Genomic DNA, 13,001 nt, shown 5'->3' on the forward strand with positions numbered 1-13,001 from the left:
ATTCTTTTATCCATTCCAGTATTATAAAACAGAAGGTATTCCAGCTGCAAAAAAGACAGCTGCAGGATTGGGGAAGCAGGTTAGAATTACAGTTAGTAATTTTAAGGAACAACTGGTTGCTTTGCAAGTGGTCAAAATTATGACAACCCCCCCCCCCCTCCTGGTTCTGAAGTTCCGACAACTGCACAAACTCCTGTGATCACAGGACTGCATTTCAGGTACTTGGCAATTCTCTTATGGTTATGGCCAGATGTAACATTCCACAGTCACAGAATCTTGATTTAAAACTTTTTTTGCCTGTTTGGTTGGTTTCCAATAAAAAAATGCTTAAAGGACTACCTGAATGTAGCTTAGCCAGGTAAATCCCATGAGGACTATTCATTTTTTAATCCAACATGTGTTTGAATTGCCCATTTCCATGGAGTTGTGGACTTAAATTGATCACGGGGGAATTTTAAAACCTAAATGACACAATCCAAATCACTACTGCACCTGCTTTTTTGTAGGGCAAAGTTATTTAGAAACACTGCAGGAAATGTAGGGACAGGTAAGAAATAAGTATCTGATAACCTCAGGTACATCTTCTTAGTCTGCATAATACTAAGGTGCAATTATTGTTGTTGTGACCTGTTAGCGGCCATGAGGAACATGGTCTAGTCCTGGAGTCTGGGGAAGGCTCTGATGAGGGCTCTGTGTCGGAGGCAAAGAGGGGGCCATAGCCTTATGCCACTTATCAGCTGCCTTCAGAGGCAGACATCAGTGAGGCAGACAAACAACTGGAGCCTGGTCCCAGTGTGCCCATGCACAGAGTTGCCATATGAAGGGAACAGCTAAAGAACAAGGGAGTAAGGCCACAGGTGGACGATGAATGGCTCCAGAGAAATAAAAGAGGAACAAAAAGGGAGTGGAGTTTGCAGGAGACAATTAGTTCACTTAATTGGTTTGTGACTCTCCGAGACGCCTTGCCAAGTTTTGCAGATATCGGCCTGTCAGCTCTCCAAGCCAGATAAGGTCTGTGACTGTAAATCCTCCCTTGAAAGACTTTGCTGGATGTGAATGAGCAGAGTTCACAGTAAATTAATAAAAGGGGTTTTTGTTGGGACAAGGAGTCTGCTTCATGCTCTTGGGAAGCCTAGGTCAGAACAATTGTGCTAAATTTCATAAAAAGATAGGAATGTCTCCCTTTATCTTAGAGGAAAAAAAGGGAGAATTTCATCTGAGGGGCTTTTTCAAGTTATAGTTCTGTCCCGGACTCAGGTTTCTTATATCTGATCATTGTCTTCATTCTTCTCCCATTGTTGCAGCTCTTCCTCCTGCTATTATAACAAGTTATTGTCTCCACACATTATACCTTTTGATTCTTTATCATTTGTGTGCTTAGTAATGGTGTAGGGAAAGTTGAAGCAACTTGGAATACTTAATTCTTATTTGCTGAATTCTGCTTTTCTGGATATTTTGACTCTTTTTCCCCTCACCTTCTCAGACGATATATTTGGTTTTTGCCAGCATAAAAATATGAGCAGCTTTTAGGAATAAATTATACATTCTCCTTGGCAACTGGTCTTTGGCAGTTCCAAACAATTAGAAATACTTTACGAAATGACTGCCGAGAGTAAAAAGTGTGGATTTTATGCATTTATGCAGTAGGGCCAAAAATATTTCTCAGCAGACTGAGCTGCAAGCCTTTTCCATTCGGTTACATTATTCTTATTTTCTAAAATGTTTGCAGAAATAGACCAGGCTTATTTTCTTTAGTGACCTGATTATACAGCAGAGGTGATATTCAGCAGGTTCTGACCAGTTCTGGAGAACCGGTAGACAAAATTTTGAGTAGTTTGGAAAACCGGTAAATACCACCTGTGTCTCTCCCAGCCCCCATCTATTCTCTGTCTCCCGAGTCCAGGCTGATGGGGAGGGAATGGGGATTTTGCAGTATCCTTCCCCTGCCATGCCCACCACGCCACACCCACAGAACTAGTAGTAAAAAAAATTGAATCCCACCACTGTTATACAGGAATAGGCTGAGTGAATAATTTCTGTAATACACTGTTCCCATTATCACCAGTAAACTCAGCTTTCAGGATTTCATTGAAGATTTCAGGAGACACAGGTCTGCAGAGCCCTTTTCCAAAGTCCCAACTGGAAACGTTTGGCCAGTTTTAAACCCCAAGTTCAAACATTGATCCCAAAGTTCTGTCATTTTTGGGTCACTAACCACTTCTGGCTGATAAATCTTCCTGCACTAATGGCCACTGCTTGCCTGTAGCTACTGTGTTCCTGTAAATAAATGGAGGCACTCTTTTAGCAGGCCTGTTGGAGCACGGTGGCACTATTAAATTGTGGCACCAGGCAAAAACAAAAAAAAAGTTTGGGTTTTTTTTGCTGCCAGGTTCAGCTAATTATTGATATAGATGGTTGTCCTTTAAAGGTTAAAGAAAATGGCACTTGATATGATTTTATCGTCAAAAGAACTGACCTTAAATTGTGAGGGCATTTTTGGAGTCCTAATAAATGTATCATCATCATCATCATCATCGTCATCATGCAAAAATGATACTACAACCAATTAGTAATGTATAGCTAATTTTCAGCATCAGACTTTCTGGGGATGAATTATAAGGGCTAAAAAATGTAGCTGGAGAACCCTGTACGTGCAGGCTATGGATCAGATCATCTGCTATATACTTTAGAAAATGTAATGGCTTTGCTTTGCTGGCTGAGGAATTCTGGGAGTTGAAGTCCACAAATCTTAAAGTTGCCAAGCTTGGAGACCCCTGAACTAAAGAAACCTAGCTCATTTCACTGAGTAAGCATCTCAGACAAGACTCTCCTTAGTTTTCACAAATATAAAGGAAAGTGGCGGTGGGAGGAGGGGTATTGCATCCAGGCTTCAAAGATTCTATTATTATAACCTTATTCTTCTCCTATTGTAACTTATGATTAACAATTGTACTATGGCTTATTACTTGCTGTTTATAAGTACACTGTAAAATAATTCACCAGGCAAATTCCTTATGGGTCCTATCACACTTAGTCAATAAAGAATTCCATTCCATTCCATTCCATTCCATTCCATTCCATTCCATTCCATTCCCTATTCTATTCTATTCTATTCTATTCTATTCTATTCTATTCATAATATTAGGCTGTATGACTTTGGTTTCCTAGTCCGGTCTATCTTGAAGGACTGACAGAAATAGGCAAAAGTACTCTTACACTTCAAAGCATTTTTGGGCTGATTCCCATATGAATCTTTTTTGTCCTTAGTAAATAGAAACAGCATCATTCACTCACTCACTCACTCACTCACTCTCACTCTCACTCTCACTCACACACACACACACACACACACCCCTCTTAAGACCCAGATTCCACCCATTTCTTATGATAGACCAGTAGCTGCAGTAAATAGATTGAGAAAGAAGTCAGAAAACAAGTGTTAAAGAAAATAGAAGTTTTATGGCAGAATTCATAAATTGAGATTATAAGAATAGAGTTGACCCATTGAAACCTAGAATATGGGACTTCCCAACGTTAGCTTAGAACTGTAGTTTTTAAGGCAGAAGGGGAAATTACTAAATGCATAGTGAATAGTTATTACATGTATTCCATTAACTTAATTTAAATTGGTATTCATATATTTAATTTAAGTTATATTAAATCAAAATTAATTGTGACCCTGACTTTAGCCACTACTCAATCCTGGCCTCTCTCACTTCTTAAAATGCAGTTTTTCTGTTATTAGACATTATTCAAAACCTAAATATTGCCATACCCCCTCCCAATATTGTGTTTTTCTATTTTATTAGCTTATGAGTAGGACCAGAATAGAAGATCAAGTGAAAGGAAAGCATATGTTAACCAACAAATCAGATACATTTTGAATTACACCACATTTTCTGTAAAGCAGGAACTTAAAAATTTTAATCTACAAGTGAAGGCAATACCAGCCCTGAATTTTATTCACACTGCCCAGGGACCCAATTACCAGAATATGGATCAACCATTTTCTGGAGGGCAGAAATGGACCCAGCTTTCTGTTAATCCCCCCTTTACTGTCAAGGAACCTTGGGGTACGTTAATCTAATTCACTTCTAAAGAACACTTTCCCACAATTAAATTATCTTTCTGTGTTTCTGTCTACTTAGGACAGTGAATTTCATTTTATTTCAAGGTAATCCCAGTTGTTCACTGGCTAATTTTCAAAGCAAGAAAAAGCAAGAAATTCAATGTTTACCAAGCATAGCTTTATAATTTCTTGTACTAACAATGTTGAAAGGGTAAGGGAGTTATAATCTTTCCTACCATGTAGAAGATGACTAGTTTCAAAACATTGCAAAAATGCTTTAAAATGCTATTTTCATTTTCCTACGCTAGCTAGTTTCTCCCTTTAGAAAAAAGTCCATGACTTGATCTTTTAACTAATTTTCCAAAAAGTTGAGATATGAAGAGTTCACTCCCAAATCTTAAACAGCCCAGAGGGCAAATTGCCCTCTTAGGATTTTTTTTAAGTGGTGGGTTTTGAACCCCTTGCCAAATAATTCTCTGGTTGATTTGCTGTAAAATCTAAGAAAATACAGTGTGAAACCTAGCAAATCCTGCAACCAGGATTAAGAATAACAATAACTACTGGGTTTTGAACAAGCAATCCTCTATTTGATATACAATTATCCTAGTCCCTTGTTACTTCAGAATTGCTATTACGAGGAGATTTAGAACCTATTAGAGTGCAACAAGGTAGAAAGAAAGAATTTTTCATTTTAAATGCAGTTGCTGTATATGTCTATATCTGCATGTTGGTGGTCTAATCTTAAATGTGTGTTTAAATGTATGTGACAGTGGTGGGTTGCAGGCGGTACACCCTGGTACATGCATACCGGTGCTTGCCAGAAGCAGCAGCCACCGTACCGGAATGGTGCTTTGGAGGGCCCGCCTGCCCTCCCTCCCTCGTTCCTTACTTGTATTTGAAGGAAACGGACCATACACGTGCAGCGTATGGTGCCTGCGCAATACTCTGCCGAGCAGCTGGAGCATCGCAGGCGGTGGGTGCACATGCATGCACATCGCACATGCCTGTGGTGCACGCCCAGCTCCCGTTGCAGTGTACCGGTTGCAACGGGAGCTGAAACCCACCACTGGTATGTGGATACATGCAAAAATATATATGTCCAAACAGAGGAAGGAAATGATTCACAATTGTTTTCCTGGAATGAAAAGGTGAAAAGGTTATTGCAACAGGAGAAAGTGGGATCCTGAAATATAGACTGAATATCCTGCAACGTGTTGTTACAGTAATCTCAGAATAGGATTTTCTTAAACAGTTTAGAGCCAAATTGGCATATGGGCAAGTTAGGACCTTCTTAAATGTAATTGAGCCTTGTTTCACTTTCAGAAATCAGATCAGTCCCTATTTTCTTTTTATTACCACATAGTTGAGGCTGAATTTCCTCTTCACTACTTATTACTCTCTATGTACTTATTTCTTTTTAATATGGAAAATTCATTGTTATCATTATCTAGCTCATTTTTGGTAACTCAGAAAGCTGTTGCCCAACACATATGAAATAAGAAATTGCAAGTGACTGGATGTAACTAACCCTATTTACTGCTGTTATAATTTTCCCTTTTAATTATTTAGAATCAAATAGAATATCTATTAATGACAGTCTGTCTTGTGTGAAATAGCAAATAATTTCTATAAATGCCTCCTATGATTAAATATTTTTTTACACCGGACATTGTGAAACAGCGTAAGGCTACTTGATGTAAATAACAATAATTTATTACAAGATTGTTTGTATCTTCCTGTTCTAATTTAATGGCAGAAATCCAGCCAGAGCTATTATTCCTGAATTTCCTTTGCCTGTGAAAACAGGATGTGACAACCCCCTAATATTATTAAGCAAACATTTTAGCTGCTTGTTACTGTAATATTGCGTGAATGGATTGAAATGCTCCAGCCAATTAGCCAATTTTAGTCAAAGGTTAGAGAACAAGTAACCAGGGACTACAGTAGCCAAGCGTGAAATAACACGTTCCAGTGCCAACAGCTTTGATTGCATCTGAAAGGAGAAGGGAAACAATGCAGTTTATGGAACAAAATCCTTTGTACGTGATGTTGTTTTTCATCCTTCTCTATCAAGAGAGTGGGCTGCCTGCCTCAAAAGGTCTTCCAAGTGGAGATTACTGTAGTGAGGAAATCTTCTGTGAGCCTGAAAACTCAATCCACAGAAGCCTGCTTAGTTGAATTATCTGCCTCCCCTCAGGACCACCTAACCATCTGCCCTGCCTTGGTATGCCTATTGGTTTTTAAATAACATTTAAGCTCTTTGCACTTCGCATATAAGGCAGTCTGGGAGAATAGACAGCCCGAAAAGCAGAATATAAATAATGATAATAAAAAGTGATAAATAAATGTTAAACAAGTGTAGATGTCATTAGCATGTTTTATGGACGCATCCAAACAGACAAAGCATTAAGGCAACACCTTTTAAATAGCAATTGTAGCTTTTCAGTTCATCAATCAAATTTGTTCTCATCATTGAAAGATGCACAGGTCAGGGTGCCCCTCCTCCCATGGTTGCACTGAATTAACCTAGCTCTGTGCAACAGAGTAGAAAGGCAGAGAGAGATTCTACTGTGGGGAAGCCAAATGGACTCTTCCTTGGCCTTCCTAGGGTGCAGGTAATTTTGTGGCTGGCTGGCAGAAGAGCTGATGCAATGTAGAAAGAAACAATCACTCACTAACTGGGAAATGCTGATCTTGTCTCATGTTAAGCATAATATTTTGTGTTAGGGGATTGAGTATATTGACTACCCCTGTGCTAATTTAGAATAATTGCTAATTGAGAAATAATTGAGGCATCGCAGGTATAAAGAAAGGCCTTTACTAGATGTTTCAGGGCATTGACTATTCATCTGTCTTTTTTCCTTTGAAGGGCTGTGGAAATGTAGAGATTTCATGTCTTATGCTCTATACATGCTTGAGATGCATGAACTAGAAAACACACACATACACACAGTGAAAATGCTCCATTGGTTGATTTATGAAACTAGAATTTATCCCGACAGCCCTAGCACTGGTAATATTAAGAGTTAGTTGTAGAGCCCGCTACCAACACTACAAATTCTGCAAGCACTTCTAGAATTGTGGGCGCATCTTAGTCTTATGCGGTAAAACGAATGAAGATCTCTATGGCCTTTTGAAATTAAAATATGGTTAACAGAAGCCTTTCAGACCATGGGTGTCCAGGAAAACACCTACCCTAATAACACTTTAATTTTAAGATGCAAGAAAGATATTCCTTTGATTTGTAACAGCAGCATAGAAGGCAATATTCCGCTATATGCATGCATTCACTCTTGTCTTGAGGGTGGATAATTGATTTCTCCTCCCTAGAGTGGAGTTGGGTGGGAGGTGGAAGCATAACCCAGACTTTTTCCTTGTCATGGATTAGTCCTATTATAATCTAGCAGAAATGCTTCTCAGCACAATATGGTCAAGAATAATCTGTGTGTATGGCACCCTTTCATGCAAGGGGAAATATTAGCATCAACTGGGAGACTTCTGTTTTGCTGGTAAGTTATTGAATAGTGGAGCAGAATATCCTGTGAATTCTTTATTCCATAAATTGTGATGGAAACTACCCATAGCTTCTGAGGTTTGAGGTTTTGAGGTTTTATTAAAACCTCCTCTCTTTCTGGCTACCAATGGCAGCAGAAGAGCAGGTGCTAAGTCCACACGCCCCCTGCATTCTTTGAACACACTCAGGAAAACAGTGCATATAATCCTTTGGGGTATTTCAGTGAAATAATCCATATCTGAGGAATTTACCTTCTATGATATAATGATAGAGGAATTTTTCAAGAACAAAATCAAGGACTTGATAATGAGGTTCTTCACAGTAGGGCTCTAGCATACACTTAAGTTTCTCGGGTATTTGTACAGCTTTTACAGCAAGAAGATTAGGTTAACATCATTATTTATATTTCTCTTATGTCTTTACAAATCTGAGCAGATATTCTTTCAAGATTCAGTAAGTGTTGCTTTCCCCATCACTGAGTTATCTGCAGACTAAAGATTGTTGTCAAGATGCCATCAAACATTATTCTTGGTGAGTTGTAATTGCATGTGGGGATGCTCTTGGAAGAGTGGGAGAAGAAACACAGTCAAGGGAACAGTCAGATAAAAGACAATTTAGTCCTCAGCAGGAATATGGGCAGGGATTCTCTCTAGCATCTCGGGCAGTAGAGGGGAGCGGGGTGAGGAAGAAATGTATTTTAAGAGTTGCAAGATTCTGTTAATATAACCTAACAATAAAGTGGAATTAGACCACTGGCTGTGTTTCTTGCCTGATGTACCCCAAAAGGTGATAACAGTCAAGGAATCAAAAGCAAAGGAAGGACTCTGCAGATAATGTGGTAGATCCTATTTGTGTTAATTGCTGATATTTTATGAACAGTTAGGATACCATTAAGCCTGTCTCCTGAGGCTATATCAAGTGTGTGAAATATAAAGCTCTACCTCTATTTCAAACAGTTGCATATTTCTTGATTACATCCTAGTAAATAATGAATAGTTGAAGTTTTGCTTCATGCCCACTTAATAAGATTTTGTTTGGAAAACTGAGAAGGAAGTATTGACACCTGGGCCCTTGTATCTGCCTGGGACTTACTCCCTGAGTTTTGTTCAGAAAATTTAAAGGTTTATTATATAAATGAATTTTTCTAACCATGTAACCTTTCAAAATACAAGGTGAACATCAGATGGAAAATTGTTATGTGCAGTTCTGATTCTATGTTTGGCGTACCAAAATGCAAGCATGATTCTTACAATTGCCTCAGCAGCCCTTTTTAATCTGGTGGGAAATCTAGAACTATTTCCCCTTTCCTGCCCTTTGAAAGGGTGGATATGCAAATTTCATGGAAAAATCATAAGCATGCCTTTCAGTGCAACGTATGAGAGTTGGCACAAGACAAGCTAGCATTTTCTTGGCAGTTGATTACTTGCAAAGCCCGTAGGCATTTTAATTCTTATTTGACAATGTACTATCTTATTTCCTCTTTTCCACGGCATTGAGGAAATGTTTTTGTGCTTCGTCCAGCTCCTATTAAAGCTTCACCAAACACCCACTTGCTTTCTTGCTCAAGAAATATAAGGGGCTCATTTACCTTTTACAGAAACAAAAACTGAAATTATTGATTAGCTGTTTCCTCTAGGCGGTGTTGTTAAACTGCTTCACTTCCAAGCTGGAGAAACTGCACAAAGCAGAAAATCCCCCTGAAAATGTAAAAAGGTCAATGGTGCATTTGATGACATGTGTGCTTATGAAGCCACATAATTCATCATTTGTTGTGACAGAGCATGCTCCTGAGGGGCTTTACATTTGCCAATAAATATACTATATGGTTGATTCTGTATGGAGATCTTTTTCGAGAGTTACCTTTTGTAATCATTATAGGAAACTTAGGTATGAGTAAAATAGATCAAATCCACCAGGACTCCCTGGACTAGAGAGTTAGAGGGTGACATCATGTCTTCCTCAAAGTCCAGGAGTTCATTAAAAATGTGTACTCTCAAAATATATCTTCTGCTTTTGGTCTGCAGCCAAATCTCCAAACCCAAGGAACTCAGTGAGGAGAGGATGCACCCTCTGAATTTCTCCTCAGAAACAAACCTAAGGTAAGAGAAAATGGATGCTTATTTCCTGGGGTCTTGTTTCCCTTCCTGGTTAGAGAAGCTAGCAGTTAGTTAGCAGTTGTATTTCTTCCAGAACTATTGCTATTATTTTCTAAGGATGTCCTAAAATAATAATCTATTGTATTGTAATCACAATTAGAGGTAAACTGGGTGTTAGGGTTCCATCCAAAATTAAATCAGAGTCTAAGGCAAAGTAAGTTCCAATTTATTAAGAGACTCATGTTGGAACATCTGGGGAAACCCGAATCTGAGCTTCCTGGGGTTTCCCCAGCCAGTTAAAAATTCATGACCTTGTCCCCAAACCCACAAGTCTATCACATGGTCCAATATTCCACTGCCATGCTGGCAGTTCCACCCATCCAGTTCCGGTCAGGTACAGAGGTGCAAAAACAAAAGATGACCTTGGCTTTCTAGAAAGGAATTTTATTTTTACCCCTGACATTAACCCGAATCTCCCTTAAAATATTTCACCAGCTGCATGGGGTGCTGGGAGGGGTGCTAACTCCCATCACTGACCCAACCTGGGTCAGCGTAAAATATCAGCGAAGATGAAGATAGAGCCTTTGAGAATGGAAGCAGATGATGAGTTTCTTCTCTGCAAACCTTCCAAAGTTGCAAAGGAATCTGTGGAGGAGGAAAACTGGGGATTTATAGAGTCTGGAGATATGTGGTCACCGCTGGAGGGGGTTGAAAGGGCTATTTCAACACACGGCTTGAGAGGACAAAAGCAATCACCCAGTAGTTGACCAGATGATTGGAGCCTCTCAGACCAATTTGTGCAGCCAAACGTGAGTAACCCCCCCTCCTTCCCTAGCAAAGGCTCTGCAAGGTACTGGAGTAGAGATTTTTACTCCTTCCACACAGCGACAAGTGAAATGACCCATTACCCTGCAGCTGAGCTTCATACAGATCCCCCATCAACATGGGGAATTCAATCCAGCCAGAAGAAAGGGGCCTGGGGCACATTTCCCCTTCCCAGGATGGTTGGCCTGCACCCTGTGAATCAAGCACCACCAGGGTGGGCTTTCTTCCTGGGTCACGGATGGGCCCAATACCAATGGGCGCCTGCCCCTCCTTAGCAGATGGCACTATTTCAGATATCTTACCCTGGCCAGAGCCAGGAACTGGGGCCCCCACCGGTTCCAGCCCCCTGAGCAATGACTCAAGGGGCTTTTGCACAACCTCTGCCACTGGGTGTGGCTCAAGAAAGGGGCCTACCACCCCAAGCAAGTTTTCACCAAACTGGACTTGAGAGAGGCATATTACCACATACAAATCAGAGAGGGAGATGTATGGAAGACTGCTTTTAACTGCTCCCTTGGCAGCTTTCAATTCAAAGTCATATCATTTGGGCTACAAGGAGCACCTGCAGTCTTCATGCAGTACATAAATGAGGTGTTACATGAGCACTTGTACCGTGGAGTACTCATTTATCTTGATGACATCTTGATCTTCTCTGAAACCCTGGAAGAACACGTGAAGATGGTATGGCAAGTCCTGGAAAAACTTCTAGCTGCCAAGCTATATGCAAAGTTGTTGAAATTTGTGAATTCCACAAAACTTCACTAGATTACCTAGGCTATCGCATCTCCAACGAAGGGATAGAAATGGATCCAGGAAAAGTGAAAGCGGTGTTAGACTGGAAACTCCCAAGTACTCCCAGACAAGTACAGAGCTTTCTTGGATTTGCAAATTTCTACAGGCAGTTCATTCCAGCTTTTGCAGAGATTGCCCTCCCATTGACTGAACTATTAAAAACAGAGCCTTCCCAACAAAGCCAAAAGCAAACCAACCCTAAAGTGGAAATTGACTGTCAAAAAGCCTTTGAGAAATTAAAACTGCTCTTTGCCCAAGAGCCAATACTGCAACACCCCGACCCAGAGCGACAATTCATAATCCAGACAGATGCCAGTGATGTAGCGGTAGCAGCAGTGCTACTGCAAAATAATAAAGAAGGCCACTTTTTGCAGTGCGCTTACATCTCCAAAAACTCACCACTACTGAAAGGAGGTGGGCTATTTGGGAGAAATAGGCGTTTGCAATCAGGTGGTCCCTGATCACTTGGAGACATTTCCTGGAAGTGGGGGGGAATGTGCTATTTGAAGTCTGGACTGACCATAAAAACCTTGAAGCTCTCAAAGCCCATTGAAGACTATCTCCGAAACAAGTTTGCTGGGCCCAATACTTCCAAAGGTTACAATTTGAACTGAAACATATTCCTGCAGGGAAGAACTTTGGCGGATGCCTTGTCAAGAAAACCGCAGTATGACAGTAAGAAGGAAGAAGTTGTTCACTCTATCCTTTCTTTCTCCCACCAAAAATCAGCCCAAGTCACCACCTGAAGCCAGGATAAACTGACAACAGCGATGAAATCAGCGCTCCCAGCAGACCCGTAGTTCAACAATAACAAGGACATCCTAACAATGAATGATGGGTTAGGGTGGAAGGGGTCCAAACTGTACATCCCCATGGGGTTGAGGCTGGAAGTTCTACAGTGAAGCCATGATGCGAAACTAGGAGGCCACTTTGGGTTCCTAAAAACACTCCACCTCACCAGGCATCAGTTTTGGTGGCCAAAGATGAAATCGGAAGATTACGTGAAAAGCTGTGCTACCTGTGCAACGATGAAAACATAATCAGGGAAGCCCCCTGGACTACTACAATGAGTGGCCAGCCCTAGTCGACCATGGGAAGAGATCAAAATAGACTTTATCGTCGAGCTCCCAGACAGCAATGGAAATAGTATAATCTGGATGGTTATTGATTTGTTTTCCAAGCAGGCACATTTAAACCTTTAAGGCAGTTAAACCTTTCCCCATTCTACTAGTTTCCATCCAGGAATCACTCTCCTGATATTATTCCTGAAGGTGTTGATTACTATAAAAAATTTAAGTAATTATCATGTCTACAAACTGTTCTCTCCGGCCCTGTTTCTCTGGATGTTGTGTGCCTTCCTTGGTAGAAGGGCTTGGAAGATTTGGTGACTCCTGTTAAAGGACCAGGTTGTAACTACGGAGGTCTTTGCACAGCTTCATGTTGTGCACCAGTTGCACCTGTTCTTGGATTGGCAAGCTCTGCTCACAGTCACTGGTCACCTCCTGATTGGATTACTTAATGTGGGCTGCCTTTGAAGAGTATCCAAAAACTTCAGATGGTGCAAAATACAGCAGGACTGACAGTTATTAGAACAGCACATATTACACCTCTGCAAAATGCATTGGTTGCCAGTCTGCTTCTGGGACCAATTCAAGGTGTTGCTTTTAACCTTTAAAGCTCTTCATGATGTGGGGCCAGTTTTATT

This window comes from Thamnophis elegans, chromosome 3 (assembly GCF_009769535.1).
Source record: "Thamnophis elegans isolate rThaEle1 chromosome 3, rThaEle1.pri, whole genome shotgun sequence".
NCBI classification, from domain to species: domain Eukaryota; kingdom Metazoa; phylum Chordata; class Lepidosauria; order Squamata; family Colubridae; genus Thamnophis; species Thamnophis elegans.